This window comes from Mixophyes fleayi, chromosome 1, assembly GCF_038048845.1.
Source record: "Mixophyes fleayi isolate aMixFle1 chromosome 1, aMixFle1.hap1, whole genome shotgun sequence".
NCBI classification, from domain to species: domain Eukaryota; kingdom Metazoa; phylum Chordata; class Amphibia; order Anura; family Limnodynastidae; genus Mixophyes; species Mixophyes fleayi.
Window position 1 is genome coordinate 452,585,694 of NC_134402.1, and position 16,162 is coordinate 452,601,855.

Consider the following 16,162-nt stretch of genomic DNA (forward strand, 5'->3'; position numbering starts at 1 on the left):
TCCTATATATTTCTAATTTTATTTTAAATGCAGAAAAGCATTGTTGTTGCCATGGAATTTTTTGCTTTGTTCTCAGTTTATAAATAACAATATTGCCCACTTCCAGATACAACATGGCTGCTCTCAGGTTCTAAAGCACAGTACCGCCCACTTTCAGATACAACATGGCTGCTCTCATTTAACAAAGTCTGACAGAACTGACATAAATCAAAATAAAATATTTATTGAAAATACAATTTTTCTCCTACATTTTTATTACATTTCACGTTATGTGTTTGTTTCTACGTTTTATGATGTAAATAACACAGAAATGCTCACATCAGATAATACATTACACACATCAGATATTAGATGCCATTTGTTCAATGCAAGTGAAACTACCAAAGATAAAATCCAATATGTGATTGACTGCTATAGGTTAGAGCATGTTGTTATATTTTGTGTCTACGCTTAATATCGCTGGTGTGTAAATGTATGTATTAAGCAGTGGTGGGCAACAGGCGGCCCGGAGAACCTTCTGCTGCGGCAAACAGGGAACAACACTAAAGGGGAAGAGTCGAATTCCACATCACATGACCTCCTCTGCCCAGTTGGGGGAGGTGTGAGAGGCATGTAGGGGGGTCTGATGGATATGTGGTGAGGTCTGATGGGCATGTAGAGAGGTCTGATGGGTATGTCGGTTGGTCTGATGGGCATGTGGGGAGATCTGATGGATGTGAGTAGGTCTGATGGGTGTTGGTAGGTCTGATGGGTGTTGGTAGGTCTGATGGGTGTTGGTAGGTCTGATGGGCAGGTGGGGAGGTCTCATGGGCATGTGGGGAGGTCTGATGGCATGTGGGGAGGTCTTATGGGCATGTGGGGAGGTTTGATGGCATGTGGGGAGGTCTGATGAGCATGTGGGGAGGTCTCATGGGCATGTAGAGAGGTCTCATGGACATGTGGAGTGGTCTTATGGGCATGTAGAGAGTTCTGATGGGCATGTGGAGAGTTCTGATGGCATGTAGAGACATCTGATAGGCATGTAGGGAGTCTTATGGGCATGTGAGGAGGTCTGGTGGGCATGTGGAGAGATCTGATGGGCATGTGGGGAGGTTTGACGGGCATGTGGAGAGATCTGATGGGCATGTGGGGAGGTCTGATGGGCATGTGGGGAGATCTGATGAGCATGTGGGGAGGTTTGATGGGCATGTGGGGAGATCTGATTGATGGGCATGTGGGGAGGTTTGATGGGCATGTGGGGAGATCGCATGTAGAAAGGTCTTATGGGTATGTAGAGGGGTGTGATGGGCATGTGGGGAGGTCTGATGGGCAAGTGGGGGGTCTGATGGGCATGTAGAGAGGTCTGATGGGCATGTAGAAAAGTGTGATGGGCATGTGGGGGGTCTGATGTGCATGCAGAGAGGTCTGATGGGCATGTGGGGAGGTCTGATGGGCATGTAGAGAGGTCTGATGAGCATGTAGAGAGGTCTAAAGGGAATGTGGGGAGGTCTGATGGTCATGTATAGATGTCTAATGGGTATGTGGGGAGGTCTGATGGGTATGTGGGGAGGTCTGATGGGTATGTGGGGAGGTCTGATGGGCATGTAGAGAGTTCTGATGGGCATGTGGGGAGGTCTGATGGGCATGTAGAGAGGTCTGATGGGCATGTGGGGAGGTGTGATGGGCACAGGGGTGGTATTATGGGCATGTGGGGAGTCTGATGGGCATGTAGAGAGGTCTGATGGGCATGCAGAGAGGTCTGATGGGCATGTGGGGAGGTCTGATGAGCATGTAGAGAGGTCTAAAGGACATGTGGGGAGGTCTGATGGTCATGTATAGATGTCTAATGGGTATGTGGGGAGGTCTGATGGGCATGTGGGAAGGTCTGATGGGCATGCTGAGAGGTCTGATGGGCATGTAGAGAAGTCTGATGGGCATGTGGGGAGGTATTATAGGCATGTGGGGAGTTCTTTAGGGCAGATGTGTAAGTTTAAAGAGTAAGTGGGGAGGTTTGTGGAGCATTTGGGGTGGTCTGAGGTCTGTGTAGTATGTTTGGGGCAAGTGGGGAGATCTGAGTGGCATGTGGGGGAGTTTTGGAGCACATGTGGGATTTTGGGACAAGTTAGGAGCATGTCGGACATTTTGAGATGAGTGATGTGGGTGTTCCAAAGTTGTTTCCAGCTTTTTTTCTCTTTCTTGAATTTATGGGTAATGTGGAGTTAAGATGGGGGGGCATATATTAAGGTTGGGGGCTGCACATTTAGCCTTTGAAGTATATTAAGTTGCCCATCATAAAAATAAAAATTAACTATGTACTGCTCTTATTAAAGAAGTATCTCCTGGCCATGATTTTAAAAAGAATCTGCTGCCAACATCTTTCAGCACTGAAGTGAGATAAAATAAGGTTCAGTTTGAAGTACAATCCAGTGACCCAACCCTCTATAAGTTGCTTGGAATACTCTCCAAGTTGTTTATGGAGGGACGACATTGTAGCAAAGGTGGTGATCAACACAGTGAGGTGCATGGAGAAGACAGGCGTAGAGACTGTTTTAACAGACTGCAAATTGTCTAGGTGATAAGTACTGTACTATTTTATTATGTAATGCCCATAGGTGTGTGTGTGAAGTTTTCTAGGTTGGCTGGTCTAGTCTTCTAAATCCAGAGATATTACTACTCCATGTAATACTTGAGATACTATTGTCCTGTCTCTAGCTCCATCTAGCTCCCCTCAAAGTACAACACGTCTCTCCTCCCTAATACCTACACCTTTGTTCTTTATAAAATCACTACAAGAGGAGTCACACAGTGATGGACAGACCCATCACTCTGCACATCTTCTTGCAGTGACTGTATGAGAACACTGCATGTACTCACATCGGAAGTAGAAGAGATACAGCAGATGTAGGACCTCATCTTCTTCCTAAGTACTTGTGCTTCCACTTGTAATCACCAGAAAACTCCTACAGTCACTGCCGTACGATGCACGATGGGTCTGTCTATGGCAGTACTTCCCCTCTGGTAGTGACATTATAATGAGCGTAGAGTTCTGGGAAGAGAGGGGGAAGTAATCTGATGGCTGAAAGATTAGATGAGGACCCGCTTTAACTACTACTTCAGAGAAGGTTCTCACCTAGTCTTATGGAAGGGCCATGTTAATGTCTTTCCATTTTTACAATATAAAATGCTGGCCTAGTTCATTCTCTTTGATCTGAGAAAGAATCTCTCCATCCACCGTCCATTACATCCGCATTTTATCATTCCATTAAAGTCTGAACTCCTAGAATGCTGTAATGAGTGAGAAGCCAACTCTAATGTAATTTGTAGACACCGCTGGACGTGTGCCAGGACATTTTAGGTCTAAACAAACAAAAGGAGAACGAGGTTTGTGTGCACTTATTATTCCTACCTAGGATAACAGGGGAGGGGGCCAAAACAGTATGTCTGACGGCAAATGATAACTACACTATATCTCTACACCCCGCTCTGAGCACGAGATTGTTTTTTAATGAGCGCAAACTGCTTCCCTGTCACGATTTGGTGCGAGTCGCCGCAGCTCCCCGTTCTGCAGAGTACAGGGGCCTGATCCTCCATCAAAATAATCCAATTTAAAGAAATGATTCATATTAGTGAGTGCATCTGTCTGAGGCTAGAGCAGGGCCGGAGCATTTCTTTAATAAATGATCTTCATTAAATTCAGCTGAAAATATAATCTGGGGAGAGACGGATGGTGAGCACGCAGCAAAGAATAAGCAAAAGGAGTTAGCAGTTTGGAGTTGTCATTTATTCAGTGCAGGCCTCAGAACTGGTCCTTGTTTGCTGAAATTTTAATTTTGTTATGAAGACACCAAATCCATCAGCGAGACCAAGCACAATCATTGCTCGTTGCTGTCATTTCGCAGAGAAATTGCTTACTCAGTTTGGGGAACGGCATTACTTTTTGGACGGCAGCAGAGCTCATGTAGTTCCTGGTTTTCCCACAACGGTAAAGCATGGGACTAAGCTTTGTTTGTGGTTATTAGGACCCGTATCCTGGGCTCTGTTTATAATCATTTTAAAAGCTTCCATGTGCACTGCAGTGACACATTTGGTTCTCATTTATGAAGAACAACACAGGACGCAGGGAGTGCAAAGCCCTCATTGGTGGGAGCTCGATTTGCACATGTGCACGTAGTATCCCGCCAAAGCACATGGTTTACAGGCAGGTAGCAGTATGCTCCAGCTGGTGGGAGAAGTTGGGCAGAGAGAGAGAAAGAAAGAGAGAAAGAGAGAGAGAGAGAGAGAGAGAGAGAAAGAGAGAGAGCATTTCTTGCAAAGTGCAACGATACTTTGTCTAGTTTTGTGGAACAATGCAAACATAAGATTTCATGTAGCAGAGCAAGGTTATTTAAATGAGATAAATGGGCACTCCACAAGCGCACTTTAATTTTGCGCCAATTCTAGGATGGTGGTGATCTGGTCTCATCCTTTACTATTAAGAGCTAGGGGTTAAGCACCTTAGGTGGAGAAACACGTTTCTTGGTTAATTTTGACCATTGTAATTAAAGCCTTTTCAAACACACAAAAGTAACACAAGAATTAAAGTCCTGATGCCCCCGTGCTCTCATTATTAAATTAAGTTTTATTTATTTATAAATTAGTCTAAGCCGAGCTGTGCTGTATGAAAAAAGCTGAAAAATATACTTGGATGAGGGGGGAGGTTTGACTTTGATGTGGTGTTTCCAGCTCTCAACATTTTTTCATCTACCTAAAAAAATTGGTTCTAATTGTTCTTGGTTTTGACTGATTTTCTTTAAATGTCCAAAGACCAGAAGATAATGTAAATATAATAATAATAGTCTATCTGGATGAGCCCTTTACATTGAGTAGGAAAGTTGAATCTGTTTATTCTTTTCTCTAGTCATTATGTGTCAATACTTATTTAACAAAGTTATTAAAACACTCCACCATATCTGTTTTCTTTTTACCATTCAGTATTTCTAAATGGAATTCGGAAAAGGCAGAAGTTGCAATTAGGAATAGATATTAATCCCTGAACATTTAATTTCTTTTTTTACGATCCACAAACCATCTTTCTCTCTTAGAGGTGACGCTCAATTTCATCTTGCCTAATAACCTCTATATCAAACATACTTATGAGAGGTCGTTCATAAAACCTTGCACTGGGTACATTCCAGCTTCAACAAGTCAGATCCTTTAACCTTTGAAAATGACATTTGCAGAAAAAAAAAATATCAAACTCTCTTGCCAATTACGGCTCTGAAATCTTCTATATTTATCACGCTGCAAATCGTTTCATGCCCCTGCCCCGAATCCCTTCCAAGGCAATATTTCAGGACCCAAACCGCTCTCTTCATCTTCAAGAGGTTATCGGGGTGATGTGAACTTGTAACCCCAAAGATGACACCGGGGTCTTGACTGATATAAAAAAAAATAGCGACGGCCTCAATTAGATCTGTAGGAGTCGAGATAAAGGGAATGTGTAATGTGTTTGTCCACTGGTCTCTCTTCTGTGACTCTCTACAAAGGGGAAAACAAAAATAATAACGCTCTTAGCACGACAAGCAAGTCACCTTGTAGATGCTCAGCATTGTGTAACACGTGAACTAGAGAAAATACAATAGACCTTTGCAATAATGAAGAAATAAATGTAAAAAATACTCAAAATAAATAATTATTTTGTGCTGACTCTCCTTTAAGAAAAAAACCAAAATTGCCTATAGTAACACTCTCAATATTGTAACAGATGCTAATTAAGTCTACGCTGATCTGTTATCTCTCCCTTTAATCTTCTTACAGTAGGAAATATTTTCATCTGCTTAGGGAATGTGAGATGTTCTGTAATACAGGTTTACCAGCTATGGGGTAAGGAGTAAGGAATACGGAAAAATAAAATAATGATTTAAAAACATTTTAGTTTAGTTGGAGGCCCAGATAATTGTATATGTTACTTGTATCAATTAATCTGGAAAATAATCTGGAAAAGAAACTTGAGTTATGAAGCTGAGAATGGACAGGGATCAGATTTGAACTATGTGGAAGAAAGAGGAAAACAATGTAGAATTGGAGATCTATTCTGGAAGACAATGTGTAAATCTTTTCGGCTAAAGCTATGGGATGTTGTAGCCCCCATTAAGCATAGGAAATTAAATTTTGAGGGCAGATGAAGACCAGTTGGCCATTTACTGGTTTCTTCATCACTGCCCAATGCAGTTTCCAGGGTGGACAACCTAATACATCTCAGGGGTCGCCTGCGGCCGCACATCAACCTTAAGGTCATTAATATGTTAACAACAATACATTTAATCAAAGAAAGAAACACCTGTCTGTAATTATTTATCAGCAGGCATTTTAAACAAATGTTACAAGCCATAGCAAACAAATCGGCCAATAAACTAGGAAGGGGCTCTGTGTCCTAGCATGGCTGGGCAGCCTCCGTTGTGTCCTAGCATGGCTGGGCAGCCTCCGTTGTGTCTCAGCATGGCTGGGCAGCCTCTGTTGTGTCCCAGCATGTCCTGCCGGCCTCGGTTGTGTCCTAGCATGGCTGGGCAGCCTCTGTTGTGTTTCAGCATGTTTGGACAGCTTCTGTTGTGTCCCAGCATGTCCTACCAGCCTCCGTTGTGTCCTAGCATGGCTGGGCAGGCTCTGTTGTGTCTTAGCATAGCCTGCAAGCCTCCGTTGTGTCATTATGACCTGCCAGCCACTGTTATAGCTAGACAATAGTTGGAGAGCTACAGGTTGCTCACTTCTGTTTTAGAAAAATCCTTATCTAAATTTTTAAAGCATGCGTGTTGCCTGCATACAGTGGAGGCAGACATTTTTTGAACTGATACAATATTTATAAAAATTTAGGCTATCAATTCACTAGGCTGTTTGTGGTCAATTATGTCACTAGATCATAGGGAATTGATAGCAACAAACAGAATGACCTGGTGCTGGCTCAGCCATGCCACACTCATATAGACCTTTATGTGAGTACATGGTGCCCATATGGTATGACATGGTATGTTCTCCTTGGCATCATGCCATGGTTTGCAGAGTTTGTGTCATTAAAACATGAAATATGTGTATGCAGTCCCTTCCCTTTCTACATACCAGTATGCAGGATGAGTTCTAGCAATACATATCATTTGAATTGGGTGAAAAGGGTCATCTTGGATGGTCTGCGATAATGATTCTGAAGTCACAGAGCGGACACAGTTCAGTTACATGGCCCACGTAGGAGGACAATCCATGACTGGATGCCAATGATCTTTCTTCACCAACCAGCCATGTATTAAATTGCTTTTCGCTTTGTAAACACTTTACTGAGGCTTCAGTGACAGACAGACTTAGGACTGACCGTTCGATAGGCTCTTATATCATGTAAAGCCATGCTGCCCAGCACTAATCCAGGCTGGCAAATTGACCGTCTTAGTCAGTTGTGTGTATTAAGGGGAGGCAGATGTGGAACTAATCTTTGTGTTAATATAGGGGTGGATTTAAGTACATTGTTCAGTATTATACTGAAATTGTGAAGGTTAGAACAAAATATTACCAGTTTCTGTATATTGGAATATATGTGTAGAAATTTAAGTGGCAGCGTCTAAAATGAAATATTTGTGAAGTTGAATCGTAGTCTATTCAATTGGGGCAATAATTTTGTGCTGTTACCTTTGTATGTCTTTATAGGGGACTTACGTATATGATGACTCTGGATTGTAAACTGTTATTATTGTAGTATTGTGAATGTAGCTGAACCGGAGGGGAAGAAGGAATATCTGTAAGAAGTCGGCGCACAGTTCCATAATTACTGGCATGATCCAGTTATCCAAAATCTATGTTCAAAGATGGGACGTTATGTTTTATGTCTGTTACAGCTCTGCATTCCTTTACCTTAGACTGGTTTCTATTTTTGAATATAATTGCTTTCAGTCGAAAATTGTAAAGGGTATACAAATAATATGGTGTCAAATATTGCTAAAGTCCTATACATAAGTATTTAAACTATGAGAAGTCCTTAACCATTAATGAAAAAATAAGTTGAACATGTTTAGCAGCTAATCAGCAAATACCTTGCTACATCTCACATAGACATGAGCGAAATGTTCTAAATTGTTCCACAAAATTTTCACCTTGTTAAGCATCTGGTCGCAAAAATATGTATGTGTTGCCAAGCGGAATTTGACCTTCATTGTTCCCAGTTCTAACCCCTGCTATACAGACGAAAAAACTGCCCGTCACCACCCCAGTTGTGTTTAATCCACAAAATGCGAATTTACAAATATTGTGTGGACGGGCAGTCTATGGAATGGTGAGCCAAGAACAGAACACAAAGATTGTATCAGAAGACTTTCACACCTCTGTGTAATGCCAGTTCCACCAGAAAATTGGTGGAACTGCCCATTGAAGCGGCCTCATCTAGAATACTGTGTCCAGTTCTGGAGACCATATCTCCAGAAGGATGTAAATACTTTAGAGACTGTACAAAGAAGGGCAACTAAAATGGTGCATGGCCTACAGCACAAAACTTACCCGGAAAGACTAAAAGATCTTAATATGTATAGTTTGGAGCAGAGAAGTGAAAGGGTTATAACAAGGTACAGGAGGGAAACATTCCTCAAAGGAAGAGAAGTATTAGAACACGAGGACATGTACTGACACTGGGGGGAAGAGAAGTATTAGAACACGAGGACATGTACTGACACTGGGGGGAAGAGAAGTATTAGAACACGAGGACATGTACTAACACTGGGGGGAAGAGAAGTATTAGAACACGAGGACATGTACTGACACTGGGGGGAAGAGAAGTATTAGAACACGAGGACATGTACTGACACTGGGGGGAAGAGAAGTATTAGAACACGAGGACATGTACTGACACTGGGGGGAAGAGAAGTATTAGAACACGAGGACATGTACTGACACTGGAGGGAAGAGAAGTATTAGGACACGAGGACATGTACTGACACTGGGGGGAAGAGAAGTATTAGGACACGAGGACATGTACTGACACTGGGGGGAAGAGAAGTATTAGAACACGAGGACATGCACTGACACTGGGGGTAAGAGAAGTATTAGAACACGAGGACATGTACTAACACTGGGGGGAAGAGAAGTATTAGAACACGAGGACATGCACTGACACTGGGGGGAAGAGAAGTATTAGAACACGAGGACATGTACTGACACTGGGGGGAAGAGAAGTATTAGAACACGAGGACATGCACTGACACTGGGGGGAAGTACATTCAGAGGAAATCTGAGGATAAACTACTTCACAGAAAGGGTAGTGGATAAGTAGAATAGCCTCCCATCAGAGGTGCTAGAGGCTAATACAGTAGAGCAATTTAAACATGCATAAGGATATCCTTACAAACAATAATTGGGTTTGAGGTTACCATAGCTTAAAAAATGGGCAGACTAGATGGGCCAAACGGTTCTTACCTGCCGTCAAAGTCTATGTTTCTATGTAAAATTAAATTTGTGGGAAATTTCATCACAATTTTGCTCATCTCTTCTCTCCAGTCACTGGCTGATGATGGTTAGACGAGATTAAGTCAGGGGTGTGCCTGGGCATTCTACTGCCGGAGGCAGCAACTAAAATTGCCCCTTTTGCACCCCCTACAGAAATTGCCATAAATGTCCATACAGTAAGGTGCTGTACACTTATCTTAGGAGTTATACTGTCCAATGAGGGAAATGATTCGTTTCCTATTGGACACATTATTGAGGAAACTGCATTGGCATGCAGTGTGTTGATTCAATGAGTATTAAGCTATTCCAATGAATACAGTATGTTCTGTAGATGATCAAAATGTGTGGATACAGTGTTCTGACATAACCCCATTATATTGAGAAGAGGGTTTTGTGTTATAGGTATCATGCATTAGAGACAATATTTGGCACACTAAAATTTGCATCAAAAATTTGTATACAGTACGAGATGTTTTACTCATAACCACGTGTCTAGAAAGTTAAAAGACACAGCAAAAAGTCAACTGCCCTTTTCTCAGCTATAATATCTTGCACCAATATAATAACTGAGCACCTCTAGTCATTATAAGATCGCTGATACACAAGGTAACAAGTAAGAGAATGACAGGGACAACATGGGGGGAAAAAAGGGAACTTTTAGTCGATTTTAGACGCTTCATGTAATGGAAAAAAAGAAACTGTTATCCAGAATCCCCAGGTTTCTGGGGATTTATGGTTTAAAGATGCATACTTGTATGTCTATGGAAATCATGTTTTGTGTACAACAGACAGAGTATTTACGTAAAAAAAAACCATGCTACTTCTTTATTAAAATACATTACAATATGCAAGTTTGTGCATATGCCTCCAAAGGGCCACGACTGCAGGTTACTCCTAGACTTGTAAAATGTGGCTTAAAGGGTATGGCTGGAAATGTTTATCCAAGAATTTGCAAGGCTATGTCATTCATCACATGCATGTGATCCTTATTCATCACTACAGAATGTGTCTTCCCCCCGTCCACGTCTCCACGTTACCCTCTGCTGTGCCTCTTTTTCTCTTTTTGCTTTAGTACTTTCTATACATTTTATCTTTGTTTTTGTCACCTGCCTTCATTGTGGTTGCTCAAATGACCTGTGCATGGTACTTATATTTCTCTTCCCCTCCTTCCTCCTCTTTTCCAAAGAACAATGAAACTAAACCCAACACAAAAAAAAAAAAACATACCAAAAAGAAAAAAAAAAAAATATTTTCTTCTTTTGTCATTCAACTCAATCCCAACCTAACCAGACCCAACAAACGGTCTCGCGCCGAAAAAGTTAACGTAATGACGTGAGAATGGAGAAAAGAACCCCCCAGTCCGTAAGTTCAATCAACCAGAAGTCGAAAATGTGAAATGATGGCGTCATGTAATAAGCTAATGAACTGGCTGCATGACACGCCGTTTTGTGGCGGTGCTGTGGTTGAACCATTATTTCTTGGATGTCGTATCAGTTCATGATTGGCCAGTCATGATCACATGTGCTGTTTTATTATTATTTTACTTTTGGTTTCGATTATTATTTTTTTTGTGCTGCCACAAGTTTTCCTTTGCTGCGCTCATTCTGTTTAATTGGTGCTTGCGGTGGTATTCTGTTCTTTAATTTCCTTGTCCAGCCTTGCTTTTTATGCTTCCTTGGTGTACTGTAATGTAGATGGTTTAAAACATAAAAAACGAAATATTAAAAAAAAATGGATTTGTCAATCATACAAATTGTATGTGAACCACAAAAAAAATCCCAAAAAATGAAGGGTAAAAATATTTGCTGTGGTTGATATTTTACACTTGGTACTATTGTGTTTTTTTTGGTATATTTCTATATATTTATGGAGATTTGGGGGCCTTTTTCAATTGACCTGTTTCTTCGGAAACTATGACTTGTATAAAGGATTTTAATTTAGAGACAATTTTTACAATTACTGTTTCCTCGTTTAGGTTTTCAAATATTAGGCTAAAAATTTTTAACAGTGAATTGTTTGTTTAAAGACACAGTCCCTCTTTTTAAAACAGATGTGCGTTACAACACTTTGAACGTTTGCTAATGGGGGTTTGCGAGTTATGTGCTTATTGTAGACATTTTCATAGTAATGCAAAGCACACGGTCATTCTTTAACTCTCGTATTCCGACAGTTTATAAAGTAATCCAACAAAAAATATTGTTGTCATGATTAGTAAAATTATTTACCATAGAACCAAAATGTTGACAAAACCACACTGGATCTGCAACACGCTACCTAGAAAAGTATTTTCTTAAAACACTTTATTATATAACCCTAGCTAAACAAAAGATTACTTTAACAAGAGAAAAATATCTTAAAATTAAAAATTCTGGGCAAGTACATGGCAATAGAACAATCTTTTTAAAGCTATCTGGACTATTGCTTCAACTTTACACTGAATTTCCTCTGATTTAGTTGATTGCTATTGCTTGTCAGCTAACTTTAGCCAATTGTGCAACACAAACTTATTTAAATCACCATCTCAGTCCGCTAATTTGTGGGTCGAATCGTTGGTTCAATTAGTAGTTTTTTGGAAAATATAGTGTATAATTTGGAAGAGGAGAAGTACCGAAAGTTGTTAGTTAAGTAACAAAGTTACATACCCTAGTATTTATCTGTAGAAATGGTAGCATCTAAAATTGGAAATTATTGGGATATGGTTCGATAAATTTTAAAAATCAATTAGACAATACCATCAAAAACTCCTGATTTAAATATCTCGGTATATTGTATCATGCCCAGGTCTATTTCATACTCATGATCCAACCATCCACATTCGTTATTTAGACAACACTCCACCCATTTCAATTTAAAATCGGGACTGTGTCCAGGAAACTGGAACTGTTAATGGGCATGAACACAAATGGCAGCACTCACAGAACCGCTTAATTAAAAAAGTTAAAATGTATCCTCTTTATTTAATTTACATATTTAAATATGGGCTTGACAACATTGTACTAATTTGAGGCAGGAACTGCCCTTAAGAGTTACTGTAAAGTTATCGCTCACATCTTTTCCAGATATAAATTACATGAAAAAAAATGTACATTTTAGCTTTTTCAACTGAACAGTTCCTGGAGTCTACCCCACATGAAAGTCCCGATTTTAATCCCGATTTTATATATTCATAGCTGGTGAGTTAGAGCGTTCTTTACGTTTGCTTGTTCTGTCGGTGGGCATTTGGTGGCGTAGCCGACAGGACATTGTGTGAATGGGACTGGAACTTTAAACAAAATTCTATAACAAAAGCAGTAAAGAAAAAGATCTATAATAAAAATCTATATAAACATATATATGTTTATTTGCAACTGAAAAAGGGTCCTTAGCAAGTGTTTCTTTGTTTCTTTTATTTTATTGGTGTTGTAATTGTTTACCTGCTGTGTATGGTTCGCTGTCTGTTGAAGCAACAGTGTTGAAAACCTGCCAGCATGAATTGACATTCGGCATGACAAACCTACCAGAGTGGATCCTCTCGGCTCCAGATTCTTGATGTAATAAATCAAAGGGTGCTCAGGAGGAAACTGCTTGCAAGCACAAGATAAGGGTTTCATGAGCTAATCCTCAATGATTAGGCATCCAACTCAAATGCCAAGCTTAGCCTGATAATGATTACACCAGAAAAAAAAAAACTTTTAAAAATCGTTGTTTCTCATCTTAAAGCATTCACATAAATGTACACATTTTTGACACATTTTTGTAAATATTTGTTTTTAGCTGTTTTCATTTTTAAATCTTTGGATTAATAAAAAAAATTGCAGGGCAGCAAATCTACACATATTTTGCTTCAACAATTATTGTGTTTAATTTTATCAGAACTGTGATAAATATCTACAACTTACAAATTAATTTGCACAATTCCAATCTCAACCATAGTTCCGGGTCAGAATGTTGTCTTGTTATTGTGTTGTAATAGTTTTAGAATTAATGATCCCTCCAATAATATGTATTATTATTATTATTATTATTATTATTATTATTATTATTATTATTTTTAGTACATTTTCTTGAGAAATGTAGACCACAGTTAACTCCCAACATGTTACAACATATTTTATAAAACAAATTACCTACATTTATAACTCTATTCTACCTTTGATATGTTCAGTTTAAATAAATAAATCTTTTTAATTGCTATGGAGTTTCTGTATATTTTACCTTATTTTTTTATTCTCAGAACATATTTCTCATGATAGTGCCCGTAAAATCACAATTCAACAAGGAATTTTTTTTCTTGAACAATTTAATACTAATATTAATATATGTATCCAGATTTTTTTATACAAATAGTTTATAAAGTCAGTTTATTTTTAAGTAGTAAAAATTATTCAAAGTGGGACACTCAATTTCTGTATCCTTCCACAGACCTGTTAATAGTAGCCCATGATATCATATGTAGAACTAGACATTATATAGTTGTAGAAGGAAGTCAGCTTGACGTATCTGACACAGACAGCACAATGATGGAGATTTGTTGGATAGATACAACCCATAGTGACAGCAACTACAACTTGTCGTAGTTGTTCTTCTAAAAAGCCAAAACATCCACTCCACTTATGTTGTACAGTTTAACAGTCAAAAATCAATTGAAGTCAACACTGTCCTTGTTTGTCATTACAGTACCAAAATGGATTTTCTCAAAAAAGGTTTTCATTTAAACAGAAAAATATGAAGACACTGGAATTATAAGCAGTTTTACACTATGTATCTGTTACCGAAATAATAATAGCTTTATGGTTAAAAGCATCTAGTAGCTAATCCATAAAATATTCGGAAATATTTATTAACCCCCTCTCTCTTTTTTTGACCAGAGACAAATATGTTAATATATATTTCCTTACAAACAAGCCACAGTAATGTTTCTAGTAGTTTGTTGCCTAATAAGTATAGAGAAAACAAACAATAATATTATTTTTGTTTCTATTTAACATAGTGAAGTGACAATCTTTTACTTTACTTATTTAGTTAGTTTTAAATAAAGAAATATTTAATATAGTCAAATTAATTAATAAACTACATTGTTTTAAAAGTTTACATACGGAAAGGATACAATAACGTATGGACAATAAAATTATAATAATTTTCTGATATTGGCTAAAGTTCCATCTATTGTGTGACAAGCCAGAGATATTCCTCAGTTTAAGATTTTCAATAAATTGCTTATTAGAAAATAAACTCCTTGTTGAAAAAAAATTGGTGTAATATTTGTAAACACATTGGACATGAGGTCATTCTAATGTGTTCTTGATAAACTTGACGGCAAAGTATGTATTTTAGCATCATTTTTTATAGGGAATATTTTTTTTTTATTTTTTTTTACCCTTTAAATGTCTAACTCCTAACTGGTTATCTCCTGCTTTTTTGTTATAGGGCAGGAACTGAGTGAGCCGTATTCTAACAATACAACATACATATATAAATATATATGATCGAGAAGCGCTGGATCACAACTTTGACATATCAGCCAGTACCAATCGTGCTGAGGACTTCAGACTTTTCTTCTCCTTTGATTGTTAAGCCTGTAATATTTCTTCAATGAAAGTATCGCGTCTGCTTACGTGGATGGGAACTCAAGTCGGAAACATCAGACAGGATCAAGATCAATCGGAATTTCCGAACAGACACTGATAATACCACACAAAAAAGGCTTTTTCTTCCAACTGGAAACCTGAAATCTGACAAGGAGTGCCTGTCTGCCACCATGATTTATGTTGCTATGGAAAACCCGTAGCAACTGTTACAAGAAGCATTGTATCTGTCATTCCTTTAGCTACTTAGGGACCAAAGGACCAAACTTTTTATCGCAGACTTGTAGCTGTATGTAAAATATGGAGTTAACTTCCTACTTCTCAGCTGTTCTTAAAACAGTTTGAGATCAATTATATGAAATATGTAAAAAAAAAAAAATACTTACATGCTTTTAAAATGGCAAGATAATAGTTATTTGATACTATAGAAGGTTCTTTGGTTACATTAATTAAATTATGAAAAATTTCCTATGGTTTTCTGTATATTATGAAAGGATAAGTATGTAGAGATTAAATAGAGGATAGCTATTTAAAAAGCAAATAAAATAAAACTAATAAAAAAAAGCAAAAAAAAATTAAAAAAATTGCAAAAAAATAAATAAAAATAAAATAAAACTGCATTAGAAAGACAGTAGTGGAAAAAAAGGTTTGTAAATGCTTCTAACTACCCCCCTTTAAAAATCCTAATAGTTGTACAGATTTAACAGAAAAGATTAAGATAACTATATAATAGTCAAAGAAATTAGAGAGCAAAAAAAAAAAAAAAAAAAATAGACGTTAGCGTTATGGCTAAAAGAAAGATGTTGTAGAGCTGTAAGTTTTTGTAGAGTTTAGACTAAGCATAAATTCCTACTCTTTGCCAATTGTATACTGTATTGAGGAGGATATGAGAGGCTGTTATGGCAGTTTTTAACTGCAAGCATTCCACCTATTAAATACAAAAACTTGACTCTTGTAAAATGATGCAATGACATATTAAAGTTACAACGGCTATTGTCTTTTTATCAGTTAATTTTAACTTGAAGAATGACACGGCTATTGCTTCATATCTTCGTAACCTGCTATTTGCTAACTCTCCTCATCCTCTGCTTTTAGTAGTTTCCATATTTGTTCTAGACCTTCAGGGCAAAAGATAGCCTAGAACCTTAATGTTAAAAAAAAACAGT

General features: G+C 38.4%; 2 protein-coding genes across 2 annotated transcripts in view; both read left to right on the forward strand.

Moving 5' to 3' along the window:
- The window catches only part of CELF4 (CUGBP Elav-like family member 4), an 814,373-nt gene extending 803,675 nt beyond the window's left edge, over positions 1-10,698 (forward strand). Inside the window, 1 exon segment of the mRNA XM_075186292.1 lies at positions 10,619-10,698. The gene's annotated coding sequence lies outside the window, so the exon portion shown is untranslated.
- TPGS2 (tubulin polyglutamylase complex subunit 2) overlaps positions 1-16,162 on the forward strand; it is a 1,173,328-nt gene that overhangs the window by 908,755 nt on the left and 248,411 nt on the right. The window lies entirely within an intron of this gene.